Raw genomic sequence first — 13,176 nt, 5'->3', positions numbered from 1 at the left:
GAGACTTGGTCCTCAAATTAATTAGAGCTCTTTTACCTGTCGATCCACGAGGAAAATTCAAACCCAACTGGGCCGGACCATTTCTAGTCAAGTCCATACTTCCAGGGGGTGCGGTTAGGATCACAGACTTAGATGGAAATGAATTTGCCAACCCGACAAAGCTCGGCCAATTGAAACGTTACTATGCCTAGAATATGAACAAAACGCGCCTCGCGTAACCCCACGTGTCGCTCCTGTGGCACGAAATAAATGGCCCTTGGCAAGCTAAATAAAGAACGTCACCTTGCTCTTGAATTTTGGTAATTTGTCATCATCATATCATCAAATAAATTGAATTGCACTTTAGGAGTAAGTAAAAAGCTCATGCTTATTTTCTAGTTCACTACTAGCTCTTGCTTAGAATAATTATTCTTTTACATTTACTTGAACTACGCGCAAGGGTTTGATTTCATTTTTTTAAAATGAATACGTAGGAAATCCTTCACAGGATACAACCCATTATTTTAAATGTAAATAGAAGGACATTTGCATATGCATTTGGAATTCGACAAGAATAATAATAGAAAATCCCAGCGGTTTCATTACCAATCAACCTCTTTTGTTTCATTTCTTTTAATAATAATACGCCACATAATAAAAATAAAGCTAAAAAAAATAGGCTAGGATTCTAAAAACCCCATCTTCTTATTACAAACAATAATAATAATAATAAATAATAATAAGGACTCAGGCTATTCTCCCATTTTCCCTTTCCCTTTGACATTTTTATCATATTTCTTGTCTCGACCTCGAGCCGGACGCTCTTGCGCCACTTCAGACCTAATCACCAACGGTCTCTCTTGTGGTCTTGCCTTGCCATTCTTGTCAACCACCTTTTCCACGACAGGAGAAGTCTTCGGTTTCTTCGAAGGATGAACAACTCGAAACCCGGCTTCTTCTTCTCCCTCAGTCAGATGCTTCTCTTTCTCCTTTTCTACATCACGAACCTTGTAGTCAACAGGCTCGCGCTTCCTCAATCTCTCGCGCTCCTCCGGAGTAGTAGCTTTCCCCCACCGCGTATAGGAATCAGACACCCATAGAGCACTAATAGAAGAATTCAAGAACCACACGTTTCTTTCAGCCCACTTGATGGCCCATTCTCTTCGGCTCTCAGTGGTAAGGGCCGTAGTAGTCTGGGGGACGGTATCAAGCATCGGAATCGTCTGCTTCAATCCAACCTGCCTCATCAACCTCTCCGGGAAGATGCATATCATAACCTCCAAGCCAGGAATGCGCACCGATCGGGTAGGATCCAAGGACGATACTCCAGTGACAGATTTGAGATGCCAACATGGTACGATCCATCTAATCAGTGGACCATCATCACTCTTCAGTTTGTTCTCCCAATAGTTGCAAACTCGTGTGAAGTCCACCATGTAAAGTCTAGTCCTCATTGCAATTGAGCGAGCATGATAAGTAGGAACATTAACTGGGGGCTCGATCAATCGAAGACGCTCCATAAGCCAGACCTACCAAAACGCAGGTATTAAAAAATAAAATAAAATAAAATAAATTAAAATAAAATAAAATAAATAAGCTTCGTTCTGTTACCTGCAATATGATGGGACTTCCAAAATAAGGAAGGTCGCGGTTGGCTTTCCTGTTATCTAACCCTAACATGATCTCTCCTAAACACAAGCAAGCTGGGCTCCTGTGCAGCTCCATTTGTTTAATTAAGCTCAAGTAACAAGGGTTACCTCTCAAATCCTCATCAACATGCCCTTGAAGGACATATACATGCAGTAGGCAAAATCCGAATGCCCTTCGCCTTGCAACATAGGAAATTGTAGGATCTGCCATGTTTATGAATCGATCGATGAAGTCCAACATTCGCACTCCTTTTGAGGTCACAAGACGGTCAACCTCAGCTCTTGTAAACCCAAGCAAATCTCTAAACTTATTCTTATACCTTTGAGAAGTAGAGGGTATAGCAGACAAATGTTCCGGGTCCCAACCACCGATCGCAGCAATTTCTTCGGGAAATGGGCAAATATCGCCTCCTGGAAAGGCAAATACGTGATAATTCGGGTCCCAATAATCAAGACAAGCATCTAGGAACGGTTTGACTACCTTGATCAGCTTCAAACTCAAGATCGATCCAAAATTATAGGCGCCCATATCGTGTTTATCCACATTAGAGAACTCATTTGTCCACTCTTTCAGACGGATTTCAAGAGTATTCATGATGTATGCTTAATTAGAGAGCTTTTATGTAATAAGACGAGAGAAAGACGGAGGAATTATGTGAATAAAACCTCCCTCAACGTCTATATTTATACTAAAAGTTGTTTCCTAAAATCTGTCAGGACAGACACACTGGGGAACAGGCGCAGCACCTGCTGCGCCTCTTCAAAGGGACGCAGCTCCTGCTGAGCCTCTTCCTAAGCCTTCTTTCTGTGATTTTCCGCGTTGGATCTTTCCTAATTGCTCCAAGAATAATTTCCTATTCATACGGGTTATTATTTTGGTAAATCCGTCAAATTATCATGTTTTCAAGTTTCCTAATTCCACGGGCACGTATTTCGAGGCGACATCGACATTTTCATCATTTCTGCACACTTACACTTTTTTTTTAGTTTTATTTATTTGGGGAATCATTTCACTCCCGTTTCATATCACATTTCAAACTTATATGTTTCTATTTTCATTTTTTAGGGGGTAACCCTCCCTAATGTCCGGTCATTTTCAGTAAATTTTTTGCATTTTCGAGTCATTGTCCTGCACTAATTTAGGCCATGTGTAGAAATGTATATCCTATGTGAATCTCTGTGTACATTTCGGCAGCATGACGGCGTAAACCGTCATCTACCAAACCTGTTCAAAAGCTAACCTGCAGGTATAAACATACAACCCAACAGCAAAGGCACTCAGGCCACCATATATACAACCAAAAGGTATATGTACACCAAACTGGGGGCTGGAGCCCGAAACAAAGTGTATAAAGTGTAAAATAAAGGTTCCAAAATGTACAAAAGTCTGTGAAGTATGGCCAACAACAAAAACGACAAAGAGCAACAAACAACTGCTGGTCGCCGCCCAACTCGGTAACTCTCGACTCGAGAGCAGCGATCTCAGCGTCGCGGACCTCTAGCTCCCTCGGCAGGCGAGCTGTCTCCTCCCGGGACTGGGCTAGCTCTCTCTCCAAATCACGCTCCCTCTGCGAACGACAAGAATTGGTTCATGTCAATAATTTCAAACATAAAGAGAGTTAGAAAATTCAAAAATGAAGTAAACGGAAGGTTCATACCTGACGTCCTCGACCGTCAGCAAGTGCCTCGATGGCAGTAGCCCGTAGCCGGTTGGCTATCCTCCACAAAGCCACAAACCGGGATGGCGCAACCTACATTTCAAGGATCCTCAATAATTTGATAAGTTTAAATAAGTGTATTCTTATACGAAAGTTGATTAAATTGGGCAGGATACCCTTCGAATCAGATGCTGCCACTCGTCTAGACCAGCATCTCTCACCACCGCGTCAAAGTCGCAAAGCTCGGAAATCGTCGTCATCCCCGTCGCATTAGTGTACTCGAGGGTCTCGGGGTACTCTGGGGGCTCGACCTCCTGCAAAGTCAAATGGTTTCCATTAATCGATGATCATTCATCGTATTTTAAAGATTAATCAAAAGGAGAGTAAAATACTTACCACGACTGGCCAGTACGCCAACCTCCCGTAGAGAAACGCCGAGTTGTCCTCACCGGGAAGATGGAGGGCGTCGCCACCGACGCCAGCTAAGTCAGCCTCCTTCTCAGCCTCGGAAGGCTCCCTGAACATCATCCGAGGAAGATCGATGGGAACCGTCAAGACATCTCGGGAGCACTGACGAGCCAATCGCTCGCCCAAGTACCACAAAGGACCCATCGACGTCCTCAAAAGAAACCGGCTCGAGCTCCTAGGTCGAAGGACCTCAGCCACAAAAGGAGGAACGCCAGTGTAGTCCGCCCAAGACCTAGGCACCCACCATGAAAAGCAAACAAGAGGTCATTCTTATGATTAATTCTAAAAGAAAGCAATGAAGAAGCAAGCAAAAAAGGATGAGTCGAAGGTACTCGCGCCCTCTAACTGCAGAGCGTTCACGTCCCGTCAACAAACGTCGTGAAACGAACGCTGGCTCTTCGTGCGACACATCACCCAATCCCTCACGATGGGATAAGCTCTCTCCCCTGGCCCCGTCCTCTTAGGCGCGAGACTCGGAAAGTAGGAGTACACCCACGCCTATAAAACAAGATAGTCAATAACGATCTTTCGTGATTCGATAAAGAAATGATCTTTCATGATACGAAATGAAAGTTTTGTACCTCCAACAACAGTCCAGGGCCAACAGTAGCAGGAGAAGTCCCCTTCTCTATCAGCTCCGGACGAACCATTGGCCCTCATATAGCGAATGAGGACCGCAAAGCCAGCAGTGACCCAGTCCCAACGGCCTAGGTCACCCAGGTTAGAAAGAAAGGGAAGAAGCTTCGTCGACAGCCTCTCTCCCTTGTCTCCGAGGTAGATCGAAGACAAGAACTACCAGAGCCACAAACGCACTCTCTGCTCTGAAGTACAGGGAGGAGGAGCCATCTCCCTCCCATCAATCACCACCGACGTCGGTGTCTTCCCAGCAAAATAATCCCGGACATAGGTACTAGGCACCAACCCGGGCACCGCGGCAGCCTTCGGCATCAAGTTCCAGCTGATCAATCTCCTTGCCTCAGCCAAGTCTGCCCTCATAGCTGTCTCCGGCCACACTACCACCTCAGTCCCATACGGCAAGCCAGAAATCATGCCGTAGTCCTCCAACGTGACCCCAACCTCACCGAAAGGCTTGTGAAAGGTAGAGGTCGTGTCCCAAAACCGATCCTGGAAGGCTCGAACCAGGCTGAGGTTAGCCCGAATCTTCCTCCTCGTGATGTCTCTCCAAGCTTGTACCAAGGCACCAAACGCTCCTCGCTCGATGATGGCCCGCTCCTCTGCTGGCAGTCTCTCGTAGGCCCCCATCATCGTCGTGTAACCCGAGAATGATCTGATGTTCTCGGCCTCCTATTTTGATACAAAGCAAGAGCTATCTTTAGTTCGAATGAAAGGGAAAAAGAATAGCAAATAGAAATGAAGGAAGATGAATGGAAGAGTGATGAGTTCAAGTTACCAAGCTCTTCACCGTCCTGTAGGACAGGTGACCCTCTATAGCCAAAGAAGGTGCCTGCTGTCCCAAGTCTCGGCCCACTCTGATGCTCCCCTCAGGTGGCGACCACCTCGTCCGACATTGGCCCGCCTCGGGGCCTCCTCCTCCTCCACAGCCTCCTCCTCGATGACCTCATCCTCAGCAGCTGCTACTGCAGCGGTAAAAGCCTACTCTAATGCCTCCTCAAGCATATGAGAAGGGTTAAGAGCGGTATCCACGTCCATGGGAGCTCTCTCAGATGTCAAGTGACGACAAGCCTTAATTAGGGGATTTTCGAGTTTTCAAAGCTCCAAAATCGCTCTTTTCTCGCCATCTTTGGCCAATTTTCCCACAAGCCCGTCCGCTCATGTGGTAATTTGGGTCAAGTCAAGCCTAAGTTGGAGCCTAGTCATGGGTTCGAGTCGAAATTTCGACAGCATTTCGTTATAACGGCGATTATGCCCTAGAAAAGTGTCCTGAAAAAAGCTATCACAAATCAAAATTCCTAAATGGTAGGAAGTTTACCCATCAAGTTTCATCGCAAATGGGCAATCCTAAGGCTATTTTCGAAGCAATATACGGTTCAGCTGTGAGACCGTCTCAATTTCACTCAAATGCTCAAAACTCAACAAAAATTCGAAATAAATACATGGTTACGATCCTTATACTACCAATTATCCATTTGCAAGGTCAATTTTACAAGGCAAAATCATTTGGGGGAAAAGCCCCAAATTTTCGACTTTTTAGGGTTGAAAAACCCTGATTTGTCGATCCAATTTGATCAAATACGGAAGATTAATGCAAAAGTAATATACATACCTCGATCAGTCATGGCAAATGCAAGCTTTTGATCAAATTTTGGCGAGAAATGGTTGGAATTTGAGAGAGTAATTGAGATTTTATGTTTCGAAATTATGAAATGAATCCCGTGTTTCATCGAGTTTTTACTCAGGAAAAGACGCAGCAGGTGTTGCGCCTCTTCCAAGAGACGCAGCTCTTGCTGCGCCTTTTCCTCAGTTTCCCTCCAAATGAATTTTTGAAGATTCGTTACAAGTTTGTTATTTGTAGGCCCATATTTGGTGCGCCTCTTCCTTGATACCACACATCGTATATTTGGTCCATTTGACATTTGTTCTTCGCCCGGACCCGCATTTCCAAGCCAACTGCAAACTGTCGTAATATATATTTTTTACCAAGACTTTGATTGCCACAACGAGCGGATATTTTCTGACAGGTGTTTCGAACTACCTTTATTCTGTTCCCCCAGTGAGGGTACACGAACAGCCAATCGTCCCTCTCGAGACATAGAGATCAGTTCCCGATTATGTTCTCCGACGAGAGTATACAGACAGACATTTATCCCTCTGAACACGTGGAGATCAACATCGACCCCAAGCTCTTCCGAAGTTTGTTTGAAAGCCGACCCAAGCAGATTTCTCCTAGCAGTTCCTGCCTACGTCATGTTGCCTCTTCCAATATCGCGTTTTATTTCCCTTTGGAGTTTCAAGGAATTTCAGCTATGGTCTCTTCTTATGGCTGGCGAGCCTTCTTACGTAGTCTAATAGACTTTAAACGACCCTCCCCGATAGTCCACATACTCTAAAATGTTCCCGACGACAGGTCCTTGGTTCAGACCCCTTGAACCGCGTCGCGTCGCCATAGCCGTCAGGTTGAAATCTTCGATTGACCGGATGGCTATACTTTGACTTTCGCCTTGTCCAAGCCTCAGTTAAAGTGGGGGCTCTGTAGATACCTCATTTCTGCACCTCCCGCAAACCACCCGGTGATGATTGGGCTGCATGTTTGATACACGGAACGATTTGTGACAGTTCGTAAGTTTATCGTCAAGTGATCGCTCAAACACTTGTGTCTACCTCACAGTCGTTTTGACAGTAAATAGAGTACATTTGGAGTCCGGGTCAAAAACCGTCTTCATTTTCTAATAACCGTTTAAAATGCCGAGTCAGAATGTTCTGGAATGTTCCGGATATTTCTATTCCATATTTTCCAATCTTTTAATCTTTGGTAAAATATATCCCGAAATTATCATATAAAATATTAAGGAAATAAGATTAATCCGCTATTCCATATTAGAAACACGGAAATCTTTCTTCCGCAGGAGGAAACCATTGAGGAAAAGACGCAGCAGGTGCTGCGCCTCTTCCAAGGGACGCAGTGCTTGCTGCGCGTCTTCCTCAGTCCTTTTCTGCGTATTTTTCGTATCTTTTCGAGATTCACTTCCAAAGTTTCTCCGAAAACCCTAATTTTCGTCGTGTGATTAGTATAAATAGAGACCTTCGGTCTAATATATTTCTCACGCGAGTGTCCGCCCTTCTCTTCGCCCTTTGCATTCTAGACCACGTTCTTACTTTTTGGCGTCTACGTGCTTGAACTTTCGACCACGTAAGCTCGGATCCTTCTGAGTACCAGCCTCGTTTTGCATGACCGACCAATTTGACCAACTCCACATCAATCAACTTAATCAATATGTTTAATTCCTCTAAGAGGGCACTTTCGTCGTACATTCGAGTCGAGCATCACTAAACGTTAACTTAGTCAATCTCGTTTTGTCAAACATGTAAGTCTGAGGGTGTAAATCCATCTCTTTCAATTATTGTTCTTTATTTTTGTAATCATTATTGTAAGATTTATGTCGAAAATACGCTTAAAACCGATTTGTAAAACCTTATTTCAAACCCTTTTTACGGATTATCAAAAGACAAACGTCGAGAAAGGATGCAGCAACTGCTGCACCTCTTCGAAGGGACGCAGCACCTGCTGCGCCTCTTCCTGAGGCTGCCGCAGTTCCTGCTTCCTTTCTTCTTCCTTCGCCTTTTGTTCGTCTATATGTTTTATTTTGCTTTTAATTGTTCATGTTTCTTTCAACACAATAATTCTAATATGATATATTTAACCTGTAATTCATTAATATTTATCATCATTAACATCCCGACTTAAATCTCTTATAATCCATATTTGCGGGTTTTCGTCATCAAATCAATTCGGGTTTTAGAGGTTCGATTCATCCATATTGAGTCTCTGGAATTCATCTTTGATATATTTTTATTCGTTATTTATCGTCACCATCATTAATTCGTCTTTAACCTAATTAATTTGTTTAGTTTGTTTAATTTGTATTTGTAATTAACCTTATTAGTCTTATAAATAATTCATCCTAATTAGTTTTCATCCATGTTTTATCGTTTTTATGACCTCAATCACATGTAAATAATCTGTTAAACCACTTCTATCCGAGTCAAATAATATAATCAAGCATTAAAATCACCAATGAATATTAACGATTTGCAATTCCGGCTTCACAGCCAGAACTGAGCTCAGGAAGAGACGCAGCGTCTGTTGCGCCTCTTCCAAAGGACGCAGCTCTGCTGCGCCTGTTCCTGGTTGAGTTCTACCCCTGAAATCTCGTTTCTGCCTTGACCTAATCCATTAGTTTACGTATTTAATTTACTATTAATTGTATTATCACCTAATAATCTGTTTGTTTATTTATTTATTCTTTCTTTTCTAAAATTATCCGTTTTAAATATATTTTCGACATAAATCAATTAATCCAATGTAATTATTGTAATTTTCTTTAGAGAAAATTGTTGATTACAACCTTTTATAAACCTCATTTTGAAAATTACAGCCTTATATAATTTTTTTTGAAAATTACATCCAAAATATTACTTTTCTTCTAAAATTGCACCAACTTGAGTTTTACACCTGAATTTTTATGATGTTTTTATGATGTTTGGGTTGATTAATTGGTTTGTGTTAAGGAGAGGTAAGAAATTTGGGTAAGTAGGCTCTCAAATAATAAAGGGTACATCATAAAAAACATCATCAAAAATCACCAAAAACCTCAAGTTGGTGCAATTTTAGAAGAAAAGTAATATTTTGGATGTAATTTTCAAAACAAATTATATAAGGCTGTAATTTTCAAAATGAGGTTTATAAAAGGCGGTAATCAACAATTTTCTCTTTTCTTTATTGTATTTTTATTGTATCGTATGGCTTGTATGCTCTCACATTTAATCGATCTTAAATTCTTACTTCGACTCAATTGCATGTTAAATTACGTGATAACTGACGTAGTATTAATTCTCACATGCTAGGATTAATCTAATGAATGTTGCATTGCATGCATATAAATCGATAACATATCGAGTATAGACAATTTCCCTAATCATTAGTAGAGGCCGCTATCGAGGCGGGCGGGATTAGGTGTTCGATCAAAAGAGATTCCTAATACGTACCCTCACCCCTTCCTCCAGATCTCTGTGAATATCCGTGTTCATTGGCATCCACGAGAGTCTTTCTAGACATAGAATGCTAAGGGTAACGAGTTCTTGGTGTTCATGTCACTACTTTGTGTCTTGACATGGCACGAGGTATTCGAACGGTTTCCAATTTTCCACAATAAATTGGTGGCGACTCCACAAATGCACAAGAAAAGCTTGCTCGCTTTTCGCCACCGTGGGCCCGCGTCCACACACCCTCATATCATCAAATAAACTGAATTGTGCTTTAGGATTAAGTAAAGCTCATGCTTATTTTCGAGTTCATTACAAGCTCTTGCTTAGAACAATTATTCTTTTACATTTACTTGAACTACGCGCAAGGGTTTGATTTCATTTTTTAAATGAATACGTAGGCAATCCTTCACAGGATACAACCCATTATTTTTTGAATGTAAATAGAAGGACATTTACATATGCATTTGGAATTCGACAAGAATAATAATGGAAAAATCACAACAGTTTCATAACCAATTAACCTTTTTATTTCATTTCTTTCCATAATAATAATAATACGCTACATAATAAAATAAATGCTCAGGCTAGGATTCTAAAAACTCCGCCATCTTATCACAAATAATAATAATAATAATAAATAATATCAAAGACTTAGGCTATTCTTCCATTTTCCCTTTGCCTTTGTCATTTTTATCAGATTTCTTGTCTCGACCACGAGCCGGGCGCTCCTGCGCTATCTCAAACCTAATCACCAACGGTCTCTCTCGTGGTCTAGCCTTGCCATTATTATCTACCTACTTTTCCATGGCAGGAGAAGTCTTCGGTTTCTTCGATGGATGAACAACTCGAAATCCGGCTTCTTCCTCTCCCTCGGTCAAGTGCTTCTCTTTCTCCTTCTCTACATCACGAACCTTGTAGTCAACAGGCTCGCGTTTCTATAGTCTCTCTCGATCCTCAAGAGTAGTAGCATTCCTCCACTACAAGTAGGAATCTGATACCCATAGTGCACTAACAAAAGAGTTCAGGAACCATATATTTCTTTGAGCCCATTTGAAGGCTCACTCTCTTCGGCTCTCAGTATGTAGTAAGCGCCATGGTAGTCTGAGGAACAGTATCAAGCTTCGGAATCGTCTGCTTCAATCCAAGCTGCCTCATCAGCCTCACTGGGAAGATGCATATCATGAATTCCAAGCCAGGAATGCGCACCGATCGGGTAGGATCCAAGGACGATACTCCACTAACAGACTTGAGATGCCACCATGGTACGATCCATCTAATCAAGGGACCATCCTCGCTCTTCAGCTTGTTCTCCCAGTAGTTGTAGACTCGAGTAAAGTCCACCATGTAACGCCTAGTCCTCATTGAAATTGAGCGAGCGTGATAAGCAGGAACATTAACTGGGGGCTCGATCAATTACAAGTGCTCCATAAGCAAGACCTACCAAAAAAAGCATGTATTAGAATAAAAAAAAAAAAGAAAAAAAAACGAAAGAAAAAAAAAAGAAAAAGAAAAATTGTGTTCTTTTACCTGCAAAATGATGGGACTTCCCAAATAAGGAAGGTCGCGGTTGGCTTTCCTATTATTTAACCCCAACAGGATCTCTCCTAAACACATGCAAGTTGGGCCCCTGCGTAGCTCTATCTGCTCAACTAGGCTCAAATAGCGAGGGTCACCTCTCATATCCTCATCGACATGCCCTTGAAGGACATAAACATGCAATAGACAAAACCCGAATGCCCTACGCCTCGCCACATAGGAGATAGCAGGATCTGCCCTATTTATGAATCGATCGACAAAATCCAGTATTCGGACTCCTTTTGAGGTCACAAGACGGTCAACCTCAGCTCTTGTCAATCCAAGCAAATCCCTGAATTTGTTCTTATACCCTTGAGAAGTAGAGGGTATAGCAGGTAAATGTTCCGGGTCCCAACCACCAATTGCAGTAATTTCTTCAGGGAATGGCCAGATATCGCCTCCAGGAAAGGCAAATACGTGATAGTTCGGGTCCCAATACTCAAGACAAGCATCCAAAAATGGTCTGACAACCTTAATTAGCTTCAAGCTGAAAATTGATCCAAAGTAGTAGGCAGCTATATCGTGTTTCGCCACATTTGAGAACTCGTTTGTCCATTCTTTGAGACGGATTTCTAAAGTATTCATGATGTATGATTAATTAGAGAGTTTTTATGTAATAAGACGAAGAAAGACGGAAGAATTATGTGAATAAAACCTCCATCGACGTCTATATTTATACTAAAAGCTGTTTCCTTAAATCTGTCGGAGAGACACATCGAGAAAGGGCGCAAAGACTTGTCTGCGCCTCTTCAAAGGGACGCAGCTCCTGCTGCGCCTCTTCCTCAGTTGTATTTCTGTGATTTTCCGCGTTGGTTATTTCCTAATTCCTTAAAGCATAATTTCGTATTTATACGGGTTATTATTTTTGGTAATTCCGTCAAATTACCATGCTTTGAGTTTCCTAATTCCATGGGCACGCATTTCGAGGCGACAACGGCATTCTCGTAATTTCAGCACACTTATCCATTTCTTTTTAATTTTCTTTTTTTTGGGGGGAATCATTTCACCAATTTAATAATTCATTTTCAAACTTAGCCATTTCTTTTAATTTTTCTTTTTTGGGGAATCATTTCACTCCCATTTCTTGTTCATCTATCTTGTTTGTAAGTTAATTTATACTCCATTTCCTTTAATGTTGCCTTAGTAACCTTAATTATCCTAGTATACTACCTCATAAATAATTAAGTTATGAGAATTAAGAGGAATAATTAAAGAGTTTAATTAGTAGATTTGTTATAATAGTTTATAGTAATTAATGTAGTAATTAATGTGTGTAGGGAGCTTCATTGAGGAGCACTTCTAGTGGGTAGCTTGTGGATTGGTGAAGATAAGCTTGAGGTAGGGTTTTACCTACTTAGCTATAATGATATGGGTGTTTAATTGTGCATTTATTGTCATTAGTTACATTTGTCTCATGGTAGTTGAATTATAACATGTTTTGATAATTAGGGTTTATCACATAAGATGACTTTATGGTAATTATGTGAAGGTAAGTATGGTGAATTGTCACAAGTATGATTACATTGCATTATAACATGTTAAAGAGCAATTACATGAGAAGAAATGAATTTATGAAGAATTGAGCATGAGTATACTTGTTGTGTTAATATGGTTGCATAGTTGTGTTGGTTGGATTTTTTTGGCTTGTTCATGGTTTGGTTGATAATGAAGGGTGACTTGAGCGGAAGACGGTTTCCCAACGGACGTGTTCCGAGTAACTTGTGTTGGTAGTGACGTCATGGGCGTGTCCCGGTCACCGATAGTGGAGATGTATGTTGGAGGATGACTTTCATGTATTTTCATACCTTGTTGGATTGTTGGTTATTGCCTTTGCATTGTCACATGAGTAAGTAGAATTAGTTATTGCATTCATTGAACATTTATATCGTTAAGCTAACACTTTGGTTTTGAAATATCTGTGGTGAACCATATGGTGATTTCCGCCCATATGGGGAGCAGTGTTGATAGGTTAGCATGCTAGATACGAGGACTTGGGGAGCGGTCTTCATTAGTTGTCGCCATTCTTATTTATCTTAGTGTTTGACATTTAAACTCCTTATTTCAATTGGGTTGTATTAATGGGATGGTATTTGCATCCCTCAAACTCGTAACCGGCTCCACTAGAGCCATTAGTGGGCTATTTCTTTTTCTTATTTTAATTT

Source organism: Silene latifolia, chromosome 1 (assembly GCF_048544455.1).
Source record: "Silene latifolia isolate original U9 population chromosome 1, ASM4854445v1, whole genome shotgun sequence".
NCBI lineage: Eukaryota > Viridiplantae > Streptophyta > Magnoliopsida > Caryophyllales > Caryophyllaceae > Silene > Silene latifolia.
This window is presented reverse-complemented; position numbering follows the sequence as displayed.